Raw genomic sequence first — 17,142 nt, 5'->3', positions numbered from 1 at the left:
TCATGTAGGCCCAGGTCTGCCCACAGGGGCTGCCTTCCTTATTTTCTCCTTTATGAAAATCATGGAGTGGCGCTCTTTTAATCTGCACCTGTCCCAGAGAGGGGATTCTTCAGCTATTTGAAGTAGAATATCTTAAGAATTTATACTTGGCAAGTATAAAATACTTCAAAGATGGTAGCTAAGGCAGAATTACACAGAGTTTTGGTTTTTATTTTGTCTTCTACAAGTTGTTTCCCAGAGTGCGGATCCTATAAATGACACATAGGAGGAAATTATTACAGGTTCCCAGTCATTTATCTGTAATTGCAAAATTCAAAGAGCACTGAAAACCCAAAGACTTTTTTGTAACCCTTTGGAAGTAAAACCTGCCCTGCAAAATCTAAACTAAGCTTGCATGAAGCTATTTCTAGCCTTTATGGATGCCACTTAGTGTCAATTTTTATTCATTTCACTCCAGGCCTTTCTGGAATGTTAATATGTACACAGTTACAGGCATTCTATTATCTTTCTATTTTTTAAGAAAGGTAAGAGATTGTAGACCTGTCAATATCTTCTGACTTGACTAGAAGTATTTGATAAAGGTAAGTATATACTATCCATTAAGCTTATTTCCCATCTCTAAGACTTTTAGTTTGCTACAGCAGCCCCTCATGTGGCCTTTCAGGGCACCTGCAGGAAGTGATCAGAGCCCCCCAGACAGCTGCCTTCCAAAGGTGTAAACAGGAAGACCACAAAGGGGTAGAGATTGGCTCACAATTGTCTTTGCATCTTTTTCTCGGCCACCTTTCCTAGGCCTTGCAGCCCTTGTCTGCCCCAGGGCCTTTGTTCCTGCCATCTAAAATAGTCCTTCCACAAACCATGGCATGGCATATTCTCTCACATGGTTTCCGGTCCCTGCTTACATGTCACCTCCTCAGAGTGGCCTTCCTGCAGCAGCTGCTCTAAAATAGTCCCACCATGCACTATCCGCTTATCTGAATTCTTTCCATAATCTTGGCTCACTGTAGCCTCGACCTCCTGAGCTCAGGTGATTCTCCCACCTCAGCCTCCCAGGTGGCTGGGATCACAGGCCCAGGCCACCATGCCCAGCTAAATTTTGTGTGTGTGGTTTTTGTAGAGACAGAGTTTTGCCATGTTGCCCAGACTGGTCTCAAACTCTTGAGCTCACCCTCCTCAGCTTCCCAAAGTGCTGGGATTAGAGGCATGAGCCACACTGCACCCAACCTGAATTCTTTTTATTTATAACACTTGTCACTATCTGATGTTACATATATATCTGTTACATTTTTAATAGCTAATTATTGAATAATTACTAAATTTCAGGCATTGTTCTAAAGCTTTACACTAATTATCGCATTAATCACAACAACCCTATTAAGTAGGTACTACAAGGGTTTTTTTTTTTTGACAGATTAGGAAGCTGAGGCAAAATGGGTTAAGTATTGTGTAAGTCATGTTGCTATTAAATACCTGGAACTGGGATTCAAACTCCAGGCTGTCTCAACTCTAAAATCATTACCTTATATTGCCTATCTAATTTCTTTATTATTAAGAAAATATTTCTTGGCCAGGTGTGGTGGCTCATGCCTGTAATCCCAGCACTTCGGGAAGCTGAGGTGGGTGGGTTGCTTGAGCTAAGGAGTTCAAGACCAGGCTGGGTAACACGGTGAAACACCATCTCCACCAAAAATGCAAAAATAGCCAGGCATGATGGTGTGCACCTGTGGTCCCAACTACTCGGGAGGCTGAGGTGGGAGGATCACTGGAGCCCAGGAGATAGAGGCTGCAGTGAGCAGTGATTGTGCCACTGCACTCCAACCTGGGTGACAGAATAAGACTCTGTATCAAAAAGAAGAAGAAGAAAAAAGGGAAGGGAAGGGAAGGGAAGGGAAGGGAGCAGGGAGGGAGGGAGGGAGGGAACGAAAAGGAAAGGAAAGGAAAGGAAGAAGGGAAGGGAAGGGAAGAGAGGAGGGAGAGAAGGGAAGGGAGGGGAGGGGAGGGGAGGGGAGGGGAGGGAAATATTTTTTCATTGCCAAAACCCAGTATGTGACACATAATGCGTATCAATAATAATTTGTTGAATGAATGAAAGCATCAGTTTCGACATTGATGTGATAAGCCATTCAATACAGTAAGTCCTCAATTAATGTTATTGTGGATAGGTCCTTGGAAACTAATTTTAAGCAAAACAAAGTATTGTAACCAAGTAGTTTAGCTTCAAAACAAAACATTTTTTCTTTTCTCCTTTCTTATCAGTCTCAAGATGTAACCTTGAAACAAACTGTAGAAACCTTTTCTCTTTAGTCTTAAAATATAGCCTTGAAACATACTTTGAAACTCCACTCCCCTCCATTTCCCACAAGGTACTCCCTTACCCAATGCACATTTATGTAACTGTATGCTTCTTAAAAATTCCAGGGGCTAATTTAAAATGAGCCAGGCACAAAGGCCCAGCTGCAGAATTGTCCCCCACTTAAAGATGGCCTCAAGGTAGATACTCTGCAGCCTGGCCACAGGCGAGATGACGCCAGCCTGCATTTTAGATGGACCATAACTCAAGATAGGCATTGAAGCAAGACACCACAACCCCTGCTCCTGGCACAACTCCTGCATGTCTCCCATATCGAGCTTCCCTTTTTGAAACCTCTGCCTTCAACCCAGGCTTTTGAAGCAGTTTCCAGAGGTGTGTAAGCGGGCTGTTTCCCCACTGCTAGCTTTGAAAAATAAAGCCACTTTCCTTTCACTGGACTTCATCCTTGTTATTGGGTTGGCAAGGGGCATGCAGCCAAGCCTGCACTTGGTTATGGTATCATGAAACCAATTTTATCACAGGCTAATTGATAATTTGCTACAAACAAGAGTTAAGTTCCTATGGCATATTTCTGGTCAGAAAATCACCAAATTTCTAAATTGAGACCAAAACACTTCTAATATTAAACATTTAATTAAGTAAATGTAAGCTACACATGCAACCAAAATGATTAATAAAAAAAAAATAACTCCTTACCCTATTTTTGCTGTACTAGTGAGTTACGACGGTTGTCCTTGTGGTGGGTTAAATCAAGGAATAAATGTCTGCAAAGTGAAGTTCAAAATCATCACAAACATGGTGGCTTGCTGAGCTCTCTAGCACCAGTTTGTTTACTGTTTTGCATCTGTATGATCATCATATGCTTTACACATTTTTATTTTTCAGTCACTTATATTCATTCATTTTCCTACCTATGTATTCCAGTTCGGGGTTGTGGGTAGCAGGAGCCTATCCCAGTGGCTCATGGGACAGGTAGGCCCCAGCTGCTGTCTAGGATGTGATTGCATCATCGGGTGCACACACACACACACACACGCACACACACATCCATGCTCACTCAGACTGGGACCATTTAGACACCCTGACTTACCTAATGTGCACATCTTTGGGATGTGGAAGGACACCTGAGGATTCAGAGAAAACCCACGCAGACATAGGGAGAGCATGCAGACTTCACACAGGCAGTGGTCCCTACAGGGAATGGATTTATTTTTTCTCGTCAACGTTATAATGAAACAATGTTGCTATCAAAGGACCTGTTGTCTTCTAATCTCCTCCTAGTTTTGCACCCTTAACCTTAGCAACCTCCAGCACCACTTCTCTTTTTTTTTTTTTTTTGAGATGGAGTCTCGCTGTGTGGCCCGGGCTGGAGTGCAGTGGCGGGATCTCAGCTCACTGCAAGCTCCGCCTCCCGGGTTCACGCCATTCTCCTGCCTCAGCCTCCTGAGTAGCTGGGACTACAGGCGCCCGCCACCTCGCCCGGCTAGTTTTTTTGTATTTTTAGTAGAGACGGGGTTTCACCGTGTTAGCCAGGATGGTCTCGATCTCCTGACCTCGTGATCCGCCCATCTCGGCCTCCCAAAGTGCTGGGATTACAGGCTTGAGCCACCGCGCCCGGCTTTTCTTTTTTTTGAGACGGAGTCTCGCTCTGTCACCCAGGCTGGGGTGCAGTGGCGCGATCTCGGCTCACTGCAAGCTCTGCCTCCCGAGTTCATGCCATTCTTCTGCCTCAGCCTCCCGAGTAGCTGGGACTACAGGCGCCCATCACCACGCCCGGCTAATTTTTTGTATTTTTAGTAAAGACGGGGTTTCACCGTGTTAGCCAGGATGGTCTCAATTTCCTGACCTCGCAGCACCACTCCTCTTTAGCAACCCAAAGTAATTATAGGATCACTTCACTTCCAAGTTCTAGAACTCTGAACCTTCTTTCTCAGTCCATAACAGGCTGTCCTTTCACTCTCACGTTCCAGTCCTGAAATAAGCATGCACCCTACCCTGGGCACAATGGCTCACACCTGTAGTCTCAACATTTTGGGAGGCTGAGGCCGTGGGTCACCTGAGGTCAAAAGTTCGAGGCCAGCCTGGCCAACATGGCGAAAACTTGTCTCTACTAAAATTACAAAAAAATTTAACTGGGCATGGTGGTGTGCACCTGTAATCCCACCTACTAGGGAGGCTAAGTCAGGAGAATTGCTTGAACCGGGGAGGCAGAGGTTGCAGCGAGCTAAGATCACACTGCTGTGCTCCAGCCTGGGTGACAAGGCAAGACTCCGTCTCGAAAAAAACAAAAAACTTGCTCCTTTATATTTGGCTGGGTCCCCACCCAAATCTCATCTTGAATTGTAGTTTGCATAATTCCCATGTGTCATTGGAGGAACCCATTGGGAGGTAACAGAATCATGGGGGCGGTTGCCCCCATGCTGTCCTCATGTTAGTGAATGAGTTCTCAGGAGATCTGATGGTTTTATAAGGGGCTTTTCCCCTTCTGCTCAGCACTTCTTGCTGTGTGCAGGGTAAGGAGTTGGTGCCTTGCATCCCAGCCACTCCAGCTGTGGCTAAAAGGGGCCAAGGTACAGCTCAGGCTGTGGCTTCAGAGGGCATAAGAACTAAGCCTTTGCATCTTCCACATAGTGTTGAGCCTGTGGGTACACAGTAGTCAAGAACTGAGGTTTGGAAACCTCCCCCTAGATTTCAGAGGATGTATGGAAATGCCTAGATGCCCAGGCAAAATTTTGCTGCAGGGGTGATGCCCTGATGGAGAACCTCTGCTAGAGCAGTGCAGAAGGGAAATGTGGGGTGGGAGCCCCCACACAGAGACCCCACTGGGGCACTGCCTACTGGAGCTGTGAGAACAGGGGCACCATCCTCCAGACCCCAGAATGGTAGATCCACTGACAGCTTGCACCATGTGCCTGGAAAAGTCACAGACACTCAATGCCAACACGTGAAAGCAGCCAGGAGAGGGGTTGTACCCTGCAAAGCCACAGGGGTGGAGCTGCCCAAGACCATGAGAATGCACCTGTTGCATCAGTGTGATCTGGATGTGAGACCTGGAGTCAAAGGAGATCATTTTGGAGCTTTAAGATTTGACTGTTCTGCTGAATTTCGGACTTGCATGGGGCTTGTAGCCCCTTCATTTTGGCCAATTTCTCCCATTTGGAACTGGCGTGTTTACCTAATAACTGTACCCTCATTGTATCTAGGAAGTAACTAACTTGCTTTTGATTTTACAGGCTCATAGGCAGAAGGGACTTCCCTTGTCTCAGGTGAGACTTTGGACTATGGACTTTTGGTTTAATGTTGGAATGAGTTAAGACTGGGAGACTGTTGGAAAGGCATAGATTGTGTTTTTAAATGTGAAGACATGAGATTTGGAAGAGATCAGCAGCAGAATGATATGATTTGGCTGTGTCCCCACCCAAATCCCATCTAGAATTGTAGTTTCCATAATCCCCACATGTTTGCTGGAGGGCCCAGCGGGAGGCAGTTGAATCATGGGGGCAGTTACCTCCATGCTGTTCTCGTGATAGTGAGTGAGTGCGCATGAGATATAATGATTTTATGAGGGGTTTTTCCCCTTTTGCTTGGCACTTCTCCTTGTCACCATGTGAAGAACAATATGTTTGCTTCCCCTTCTGCCATGATTGTAAGTTTCCTGAGGTCTCCTTGGCCATGCTAAACTGTGAGTCAATTAAACCTCTTTCCTTTATAAATTACCCAGTCCTGGGCATGTCTTTATTAGCAGCATGAGAACGGACTAATACGCTCCTTATAACCTTCAGGTTCTCCTTAATACCAGCACATAATTAATGTATTCAAAAATATACTTTAAGCATCTTGTGCCATTGTAAAACAAACTCCATGGTCTCGTTCTCAGGGATCATATAGTTCAGGGACCTTGTTGTCATTATGTCCCGGGTACTCTGCTGGCACCCTTGATTCCTTCATGCACTCCTTCCCCCTACCCCTAGCCAAATAACTGAATTGGCCACAACATATGCGTTATTAGATTTTGAGAGGGAATCTTCCAGTAATTCTATTGCTCTATGAGGCTTTCCTAATGTAACAGGACATGGAGTAGTTTTCTTATTGACAACCAAGGCCAAAGGGAAGACCAAAAGTCACAAGTACCACACATTCTAAAGAAAAATAATAAAGTCAGACCCCTTTCCTTATGGGCTTACTAGGAGGCAGCTGAATGGACCTTACTGCCAGCAACTACTGCCTCAACCTGCAGACACAATTCCCCGGATGAAGCCAGAGTCCTAGATGTCATCAGTCTATGAGAAGCAGTGCGCTTGTGTGAGAGCCCCTCCAAATACATACTTCCCATGGAAGCAGGAACTCAAAAAGATAGGGAAGCCTGCAAGAGGAGGAGCCTGCCTCCTCAGTTCCCAAATGGATACTGGGTGGACTGAGTGGTAGAGGGCTAACAGTTTTACAATGTATTATATTATTCTCTAGATTTGTCACTTAAATTCATATTTCCAATTACAAAGGTAAAGAAATACGATGTAACACATTGGCCCTTTGAGTTCAAGTCTAATCTTTCCTATACATTTTTAGTAATATCAGTTTTAAAAGTGACATCATGAGAAAGCTATTTTAATACAGGTGGTCTATATTATATAGCTATAGATTTTAAAATGCTGGTTTTCAGATAAAACTACTAGTTGGTTACTGCCAGCAAATGCATCAGCTGTTTTTTAACTGAAAATCTCTAATATCATTTTTAAAATAAATAAATTACATACAGTAAAATTTTACAAATGCAAACAGTCATGCAGCCACCACCAAACTCAAGATATAGATTCCACAATCCAAAAAAATTCCTTTGTGCTGCCCTTTTGTACTAAGCTCCAGTCTCCACCCTCAGCGCCCCCGCAACCACTGATTTGTTTGCTGTTCCTATTCTTTTGCCAAAAATGTCATATACATGGAATCATGTAGTATGTACCCTCTTAAGTCTGGATGTTTTTTCACATGGATTAATGCATTTGAGATTGTCCCATGTTCTTGCTTGCATCAGTGGTTTAAGCACTGAATAGCATTCTGTTGTATGGATGATTACGGTTTGCTTATCCATTCACTAATTGAAGGACATTGGGGTTACTCCCAATTTGGGGTGATTATTAATAAAATATCTAGGAGTGGGATTGTTTGGTGAATGCTTAACATGTGTTTAACTTTATTTTTAAAATGTCATTTTTTCAGAATGGCTGTACCATTTTGCATTCCCATCAGAAATGCATCCGCATTTTAGTTTTGTTGAACACAACCTCATAAACCATTCTAATGTCATTCCAATAGGTGTGTAGTGGCATCTCACTGTGATTTAAATTTGCATTTCTCTAAGACAAACGATCACCATATCATGTACTTACTTGCCATCTGAATATCTTCTTTGGTGAACTGTCTATTCAAAATTTTTCCCATTTTATATTGTGGGTTTTCTTGGTTTTGTTTTTGTTTGTTTGTTTTGAGACAGAGTTTCACTCTGTTGCCCAGGCCAGAGTGCAGTGGTGCAATCTCAGCTCACTGCAACCTCCGCCTCCTGGGTTCAAGCGATTCTCTTACCTCAACCTCCCAAGTAGCTGGGATTACAGGCATGTACTACCAAGCCTGGCTAAATTTTTTTATTTTTAGTAGAGATGGGTTTCACCATATTGGCCTGGCTGGTCTTGAACTCCTGACCTCAAGTGATCCACCAGCCTCAGCCTCCCAAAGTGCTGGGATTACAGGCATGAGCCACTGTGCCTGGCCTGTATTGAGTTCTTTGTTTTCTTATTTTTGAGTTTTGAATATCCTTTATACATTGTTTATACAAGTTCTTTTTGGTTAGACGTGATTTGCAAGTATTTTCTAAAGTCTGTGGCTTGCCTCTTTATTCTCCTAGGAGTGTCTTCTACAGAACAGAAGAGTTAAAAATTGGGTTAGCCCAACTTGTGTGGGGAGCCTAAAGAACATTAGTGAGGAGAAATTTACTGGGGAGGGTTTCAGTTAAGGCACTTAGTCATTCACTTTGTGTATGAGAAGTGGTCCAAGATAAGACTATACATTAAACCCTGGGACAGTAACAAAGGGTTTGGCTGGTTGGTCAGGGGCTTGGAAGGAGACAGTTTGGAAGATCAGAGTGGAGGATGTCTGGGGGAAAAGCGTGTGGTTGAGCCTATGGAAAGGACATGAAGTGGGAATATCTTTGTACTACATGTTCACACCCAAGGCAACCAAGTAGAGAGAAGGCACAAGACAACCAAGTAGACAAAATGACCTGTCCAGTTGCTGTCAGGCAGCCCCTGCAATCAGCCACCCCCATGTTGGCACACTGGCTTCAGGAACTGAATGGCTTTTGCAGCAGCAATGGAAGCTATGCATGGGCCCCACACCGTAGATTCCCACTTACCAAGGCCATATGTCCAACCCACCAGCAATGAGACCCAAGTTCAGTTCTGAACACAGGATCATTCCTCAAGGAAACCAATCGGATACTTGGTGACAAGTTGATTTATCTTTACTATAATCAAACATATTCTGGGCATATGTTTGCTTTTCTGCCCACAGGGCCTCAGCCGGCACCACTATCAGAGGGTGTTTTAGCAGAATGTTTATATCACCAACCTGGAGTCTGTGTAATATTGCTTTAGAACAAGAGACCCCATTCACATCAATGAGAGGTGGCCCAAGATGAGAATATACTTTAAACCCAGGGACAGTAACAAAGAGTTTGGCTGGTTGGTCAGGTTCTTGGAAGGAGACAGTTTGGAAGATCATGGCAAGGCCACAACTGATCCTCATTGTCTCCTTTCTACTCCTCATTCTAGATCCCCTCGCCCTCAGCCAACACCTCTGCTGCTGTAGGTGGCTTACATGTACATCAGTGGACATATGACCATGGGACCTCTCACATACCCCCATGGAAGGTGCTGGCCAGGAGAGTGATAGAATGGTCTTTTGAAGGTGTAGCTGTGTGTCAGCTTGGAGATGATACTCTGCCAAGAGAGGACCCTAAATTAATGACTGTATATGCTACAGTGTCCCCGATCAGTGGGCTCTCTATGAGACAGGGAACCAAGTGGTGAACGTTAGATTGGCCCCATTTGCCTTTGTTAGGAGTGACCCACTTGGAGACCCCTTCCTGTCCCCTCAGTCCTGGGCTTTGGGCCTCTGGAGGTCCTAGCTGTCAAAGAAGAGAGCTTCCACTATGAGGCTTATTACTAGTCCCATTAAACTTTCAGCCACAAATGCAGTCCCATTACTAAGGGCTCCTTAATAGGGAACAAAATAATTAACACACCTGAGGGTAATTGAATTTACTCATCAGAAGGAAATAACACTTACTTTACACAATCGAGGCAGAAAAGAGTAAGTTAAAAACCTAAGAGATCTATTGGGATTGGTATCTCTTGTTGCCCCGATAAAAATTTTCGGCTTGGCCAAACTTTAGTCAGGCTCCTAAAACTTCTCCTAGGCCCATCTGTGCACTTCCTTGTAAAATCCAGTTTCGGCAAAGAACCTGCTATGTCAGTTTAGCAAGAACCCCCAGCCCTCAATATCTGATCAACCTGGATCTGACCAACCTGGAAAGCTGATTCTGATCAATCTGATCAACCCGGAAAGCTGATCCTGTTCCTCATCTTCCACTTTCTCCCCAGGTGATGTCTGATCATCCTGCTCTGACTTTAGCAAGAATCCTGTTCAGTCGATTTAGCCAGAGAATCCCGCTTACCCTTGATGTTTCCTCTAAGTAATTTCCATCCACTGAGCCCCACCCTACTCCTTGGCTATAAATTCCCACTTGCCCAAGCTGCATTTGGAGTTGAGCCCAATCTCTTTGCCTTACTGAAAAATCTAATTGCAGTGGTTCCTATGCTTCTCTCAATGGTTCTGGATAAGTCTGCTTTACCATGCTTTAACAAATGTCATTGAATAACTTTTTCTTTAACACTGCCCTGTTCAGTGTTGTTGGTAAATGGATAAGTGTAACTGCCATAGTCTGAGAAGGGTGTAGTGACAAGGGACTCAGACCACCAGGGAGATGAGAGTCTGGGTCACCCTGCAAGAACAGCCACCTAGGGCAGCAGAGGTGTTGGCTAAGGGTGAGGGGGATGTAGAATGAGAAGCAGAAAGGAGACAGTGAGGATCAGATGTGGCCTTGCCATGAGCTGCAGGGGTGGCAAATGTAGTTCATTCCACTAACCTTCCTCTTGTAACAGTTTCCAGGAAATGAGACCAATCAGAGTGCTAGGAGAGTTATTCCCATATGGAGTAAATATATAAAGCATGTGTGGTGCAAGCACGGGCTGTGGTGGCTGCTGACTGTGGTATGAAATCCAGATTACCACATGCGCCAGGACTGAGGCACTCATATTTTTAGCCACTGAAAGTATTGAGATGTCAAAGCCCCACAGCTGAATCCCTCTCCAGGAATTGCCCTCGGGAGAAGGAAGTTGTCTTACTCGAGTTATACCCCTGCCACAGGGGCAGCCCACATCCAATGACTGGTCAGTGGATTTAGGAGACTAAAGGTCCTTGTCTCCTAGGACAAGGGACAACTTTGTTTTGGGACAACTTTGAAGAGTCATTTCAGCTTCAGAGATCTTCCAGGGATTGGTGTGGGCCTCCATTGCTACCACATTACAGTTTTCCCTCTGCCCAATTTTGGGCTTTCTTCCCTTCCTTATGAGTGTTGTTCCTGACAATTACCAGTGAACCTCTTATCTCCAAATCTCCATCAGGTTTCCTGGGAAACCCGATCTAAGCCAGCCACCTACACACTTCTGCTCCCATTAGTTGAGCTGGCTGGTGCTTACCATCCTCTTATACTTATTATTGTAATTATTATAATTGGATTAAATGTTACATAAACACGTTAAGTATGCAAACAGAAAGATGATTTTTGTTTGTATAAAAATCAAGAATGATGCTTTGGGCAGACACCATGATGGTAAATTGCTAAGAATAGTTGCTGTTGAATTATCTGCGTCATTTTCTCATAAAGACAGACTTGGAGTTGGGGCCAGGTGCGGTGGCTCTCACCTGTAATCCCAACACTTTGGGATGTCAAGGTGAGTGGATCACTTGAGGTCAGGAGTTTGATACCAGCTTGGGCAACACGGTGAGACCCAGTCTCTATTAAAAATACAAAAATTATCCAGGCGTGGTGGCACATGCCTGTAATCCCAACTACTTGAAGCTGAGGCATGGGAATCGCTTGAACCCAAGAGGCAGTGAGCTGAGATTGCACCACTGCACTCCAGCCTGGGTGACAGAGCAAGACTCTGTCTCAGAACAACATGGTATCCAGGTGTTTAATGTATGCTTCTTGTTTGATGTAGAATTTAGGATGGAGTGTAATTTATTACCTGTAATTATAATTTCTGTCTTTTATTTTTGAGAAATCTATCATTTTTGTAAAAATAAACAGGTTTATTGTAAAAACTCAAAATAACTTAGAAAATAAAAAATAAAAATTACCTGTAATCCCACCATCCACAGGCAACCTCTATTAACATTTCAGTGAATATCCTTCTTAACATCATTTGTTTAAAATACACAAAAAAGCATGTACAATGTCAAATAAATGGATGTGTTATACGTATAAATAGATACACATTACATCCTATATATGTGTATGTATTACTATATGTCATATAATCAAATATATCAAATAAATGCATTGTATAATTACTATATATAGGTATTACATGTTATATACATATATTTACACATAAAATGCATCCATTTATTTGACATTGTATACTTATTTCTTTGTTATATCTTTTGTAGCAAGTTTTGTGTCCTCAACTATGAATCTTATATATTTTCCTCTTCTGAAGTCATTAATATAAATGATACAATAAGATTAACTTAAGAAAAACAACTGTATTCTCTAGAAACCACATGAGGCAATATTACTCATGGGATATATTTCCATTACCTAACTAGGAGAAAATCATAAACTTATTATTTTTTGGATGTTGCAGTTGCAAATCAGTGGTTTAATCATGAAATAGAAAATGCCAGATAAATTTAAGATCTCGTATTAGCATTAGATTCAACAGGAGCAAAGGCATGGAAACCTTTATGAAACTGTTGATAGAGGAAAAATAAATCAACTTTTTGTCTAAATAAAATTATCAGGAGAGATTAACCAAAAATTGAAAAAGCATTTTCCTTTGATTTCCAGTAGAAATCAAACCAACAAAGTTATGACTTATCTACCCTATGCAAGGCAATTTTCCTCCAAGTTTCCTTTGTAAATATTCTCAATTGCATGTGCTTTCAGGACTTTGAATTTTTAACCTGAAAAAAGTCAAAGTGGTTTCTTCTTCGTCTTTATAATAGTGGGACTGAAACATGCAGATGTAGTTGTAGGAAAAGCTAAATGCATGTTGCTTACCATTAGTAGTGTTTCAAAAGCAAAAACTTTGCACTTGGATAGGATCATCTCCAAACACTTGATCTTTTCAAACTATTAACAACAACAACAACAAGTAACCTGACCTTTGTGCTACTTCTATAACCTTCACTATTTTCTTTAACTTCCCATGGTCCTGCCGTGAAAATATTTTACATTGTTACATGTTTCATAACCCTTTGTGGTGCTTAGAGCTATAGGTTATTTGCTTTGTAAAGTCTAATTCCCTTTTTTTTTTTTTTTTTTTTTTTTTGAGACAGAGTTTCGCTCTTGTTACCCAGGCTGAAGTGCAATGGTGTGATCTCAGCTTACCGCACGCAACCTCTGCCTCCCAGGTTCAAGCAATTCTCCTGCCTCAGCCTCCCGAGTAGCTGGGATTACAGGCATGTGCCACCACACCAGGCTAATTTTGTATTTTTAGTAGAGACAGGGTTTCTCCATGTTGGTCAGGCTGGTCTCGAACAACTGACCTCAGGTGATCCACCTACCTCGGCCTCCCAAAGTGCTGGGATTACAGGCGTGAGCCACTGTGCCTATTTCCAGTTTAAACTATGGCATGCTTTGTTGTTGTCCATATTTCAATTTCCAAGGACTCTCAGTGGTTGTCTCTGCTGACAATCTTAACTAAAACTGTGGAAAGTAAAAACGAATATAAATTTTGATTGGCTGTAACAATAAGAAGGCAACAAGTTGAAAGAGAAACAGAATGGTCCTAGTTTGAGGTAAAATACACCTGGGTTTGAAGCCTGATTCTGGAAATTATTAGCTGAATAATCCAGGGCAAGTTTAATCTCTCTTAGCTTCATTTTCTTCTTCTGTAAAAAGGGATGCCTTATTTGGTCAGAGTAACCATAAGAGATAACATATGTCAAAATTGTTATCTAAGTGGTATTTAACAACTGGCAACTATTATCAAAGACAAACATAATCAATTAAAATCTGGATTATTTATGTTTGTTCTTGCTTATTGTGCAGATAATTTAAACAACCAGGAGGAGATCCTTTATTAAGGTATAAACAATTATTTATAACATGTCATTATCATCTATAATATCCATTTCCTTCTAGTCTTCAAGTTGTTACTGTTCTGTAAATCCACTGCACAAAGAAAGCCTGACCATGTCTAATAATTTGGGTACTATCAACGAGTGTTACAGCCTATAAGCATTTAGTGCCTAAAATCTACTTGTCTTTTTTAAATAATTATTTTGATGCAGGTACATAAGTGTGGTGGGACCAAACATTTTAAACCCTATATGTAGCTTTAAAAATCTTCTTCTCTAGGGAATATAGTGTTCCTCAGTAGCAGCAACCGGGTTGAACTTAATTTTGTCGCTAACTGTATCTCAGGATCTTTCTGTTAAATTGTTATCATTTAAGTAATACAGTATCTTTCACTTACAGCTCAGCCTCCAGTACTTCCTCTTTTCCTTGCTTTTCTCCCAGATGTCATGGGGGTCAATGGAGGTTAGGGGTTGAGATCAGCTTGCATGATTTCTTGGCTGGGAGAGAGAAGGGGACATATAATAAAGACATTCAAGGTGTCAATCCGATAAGAAGTCAATGAGAATACTTAGTCTCAGTGGCCCCAGGATTCACAATACCCATGTTTCCTCGAACAATACTTTGATTTAAAGACAGAAAGTTATTTATTTTACCAAAGTAGTTTTTTTTTGGGGAAAATCTCCTCTTCTAATTCAATAAACTAATTTATTTAAAGTGAATCATTTCCTTCCTTCCTTCCTTCCTTCCTTCCTTCCTTCCTTCCTTCCTTCCTTCCTTCCTTCCTTCCTTCCTCCCTCCCTCCCTCCCTCCGTCCCTCTCTCTTTTCTTTTCTTTTCTTTTCTTTTCTTTTCTTTTCTTTTCTTTTCTTTTGAGATAGAGTCTCACTCTGTCACCCAGGCTGGAGTGCAATGTTGCGATCTCTGCTCGCTGCAACCTCCGCCTCCTGGGCTCAAGTGAATCTCCTGCCTCAGCCTCCTGGGTAGCTGGGACTACAGGCGAGTGCCGCCACATCCAGCTTATTGTATTTTTAGTAGAGACAGGGTTTTGCCATGTTGGCAAGGCTGGTCTCAAACTCCTGATCTCAGGTGATCCACCCACCTCAGCCTCCCAAAGTACTGGGATTACAGGTGTGAGCCACCGAGCCCAGCCTAAAGTGGATCATTTTCAAAGGATTATTTGTGAGGAAGGCAGTCATTAAGATAATCATTATTTGTACAAAGAGAAATAAGAGAACTAGAGAAATGCAGCTACAAAGTCAAAAATAAAACTTCCCTTAAGTTGCCTGAAAACAAAATGAAGTTTGTTATTTGGTTAGTTCGGCTTAGTGTTTGTTGTTGATGGTTGTATTTGTAGAATCAAGGACCCTTAAAAAAACAAAAATAAATAATTGCTTAAATTTCCTACCTTACTCTGCAGGCTGCAACATATCATGATCTTATGATGTTAGTCTCTCTGACCTAACTCAACATATGCTTCCTAATTAGCCAGGTCACTTCAAGTGGCCAGGTTGAGAAGCAGTTACAGTGATTTTGTTGTAAGAGTTCCTATTATAATCGGTTTCCACAAATCATCTAGTATTGAATTTTACTCTCTTTTTTGGATAGAATTTCCCAACTAATTAACTGTTTTCCTCCTCCTTTGTTCCTTCCTTTTTTTGTTTGCTCCCTCCTTCTCTCTTCCCTCCATCCCTTTTACTTATTTATTAAATACTTACTGTATGTCAGACACTGTGCTAAATTTGAAGATTTAAAGAAAACATTTCTTGCCTTTAAATAGCAAAGAAGCAAACGATGGTGACATTCACTATGAGTAAACAAGTAATTATGATACGGCATGGTGCATGGTCTAATAGAAAGAGTGCATTTAGAATATACAGCAAAGTTGTCCTGCACGGCCCTGGAGTGGCCAGAAGTAGGTCAGTTTCATCTTTTGACCCCTCCTTCCGGAAGGAACTGCAGGATGACTATCTATACTTAGACAGATTGAACAGGACATGTGAGAGTTAACGAGATTAACGTGATGACATTTCATATTAGGTCATTGAAGATGGGGAAGTGGAGAATAGAACTAGAGGTGGCCTCGGAAGCCAAGGGAAATAGAAGAGCGTGAGAAAAATGGACAGAAGGATGAAATAAAGAGAAAAACAAAACAATATTCCCACAACACAAATCCTTATGCTGACCAGACTGAGCCTTAGCAAAGTGATTGATTCTCCACACCAGTCAGACCCCAGAACCTATGTGACATTTTCCTTTTTGTAGTTCCTGCCCCATTGCCTGCATCATTTTGATAAACAATGCTTTTTGGAGATAAACATTATTTATTCCATATTTCTAGCTGTGCTCTAGTTAGATCAAGTAGAGTTGTATTAAAAGGCAACAACCTTTGGAATAAAAGAGTCACCACTTACTTTATTTTTCTACACCAAGGTACTTTTCTGCCTATTTCGCTTTGTCTTTCTCCTAGTTCTCAGGACCTTCACTGATAAACGTTCATTTAATGTTTCAATATATTTTGAATCCCCAAAAGATTGGGGAATCTCAATTAATGTTTCAAGATGCATTGAAACATTAAATGAATGTATGTTAGGTGGCTCACGGCTGTAATCCCAGCACTTTGGGAGGCCGAGGCAGGTGGATCACTTGAGGTCAGGAGTTCAAGACCAGACTGGACAATATGATGAAATCCTGTCTCTACTAAAAATACAAAAATTAGCCAGGCATTGTAGCTAGCGCCTGTAATCCCAGCTACTCGGAAGGCTGAGGCATCAGAATCGCCTGAACCCAGAAGGCGGAGGTTGCAGTAAGATGAGATCGCACCACTGCACTCCAGGCTGGGTGACAGAGTGAAACTCTGTCTGCAAAAAAAAAAAAAAAAGTATATCAATGAACTCTTGAATCCCCAAAAGTTATCTGAGATAATAGGAATTTTAAGGCAGCCTGGGGATTTGAACATATGTATAAATTCCTACCATCAAAACAGTTTGGTCAATTTAATTCATTTCACAAATATTTATTGAGCATTTATTATGTTTTGTTTGTTTGTCTGATTGTTTTTGCCTAATACCAAGGCTCACAATACTATGTGTTAATAACTACTAGATGCTGAGAACAGAAAGTCAGATATGATCCCTGCCATTGAGGAATTTATAATACAGTGGAGAAGACAAATATATGCTGTTTAACTTTTCTCCTCTCTGTGTTGCACTTCCTATCTGTGTAGCTCCCCATCCCTGCTTCTAGCTCTAAGTCCAAACTTGGTTTTGTTCCTGGTTTGAGGATGTCTGGTTCTCCTCTAAAGGCCTTTGATCCCTTTCATGTGAACATTTTGTGGTAGCTTATGAACTTTCTGACTGCTCCCTATGGAAACCAGTCTTCCCTTGCTTGTCTGCAGTGGAAAGGTGGAATGT

This window comes from Papio anubis, chromosome 6, assembly GCF_008728515.1.
Source record: "Papio anubis isolate 15944 chromosome 6, Panubis1.0, whole genome shotgun sequence".
NCBI classification, from domain to species: domain Eukaryota; kingdom Metazoa; phylum Chordata; class Mammalia; order Primates; family Cercopithecidae; genus Papio; species Papio anubis.
The sequence above is the reverse complement of the archived record's forward strand: the minus strand, read 5'-3'. Positions refer to the sequence as shown.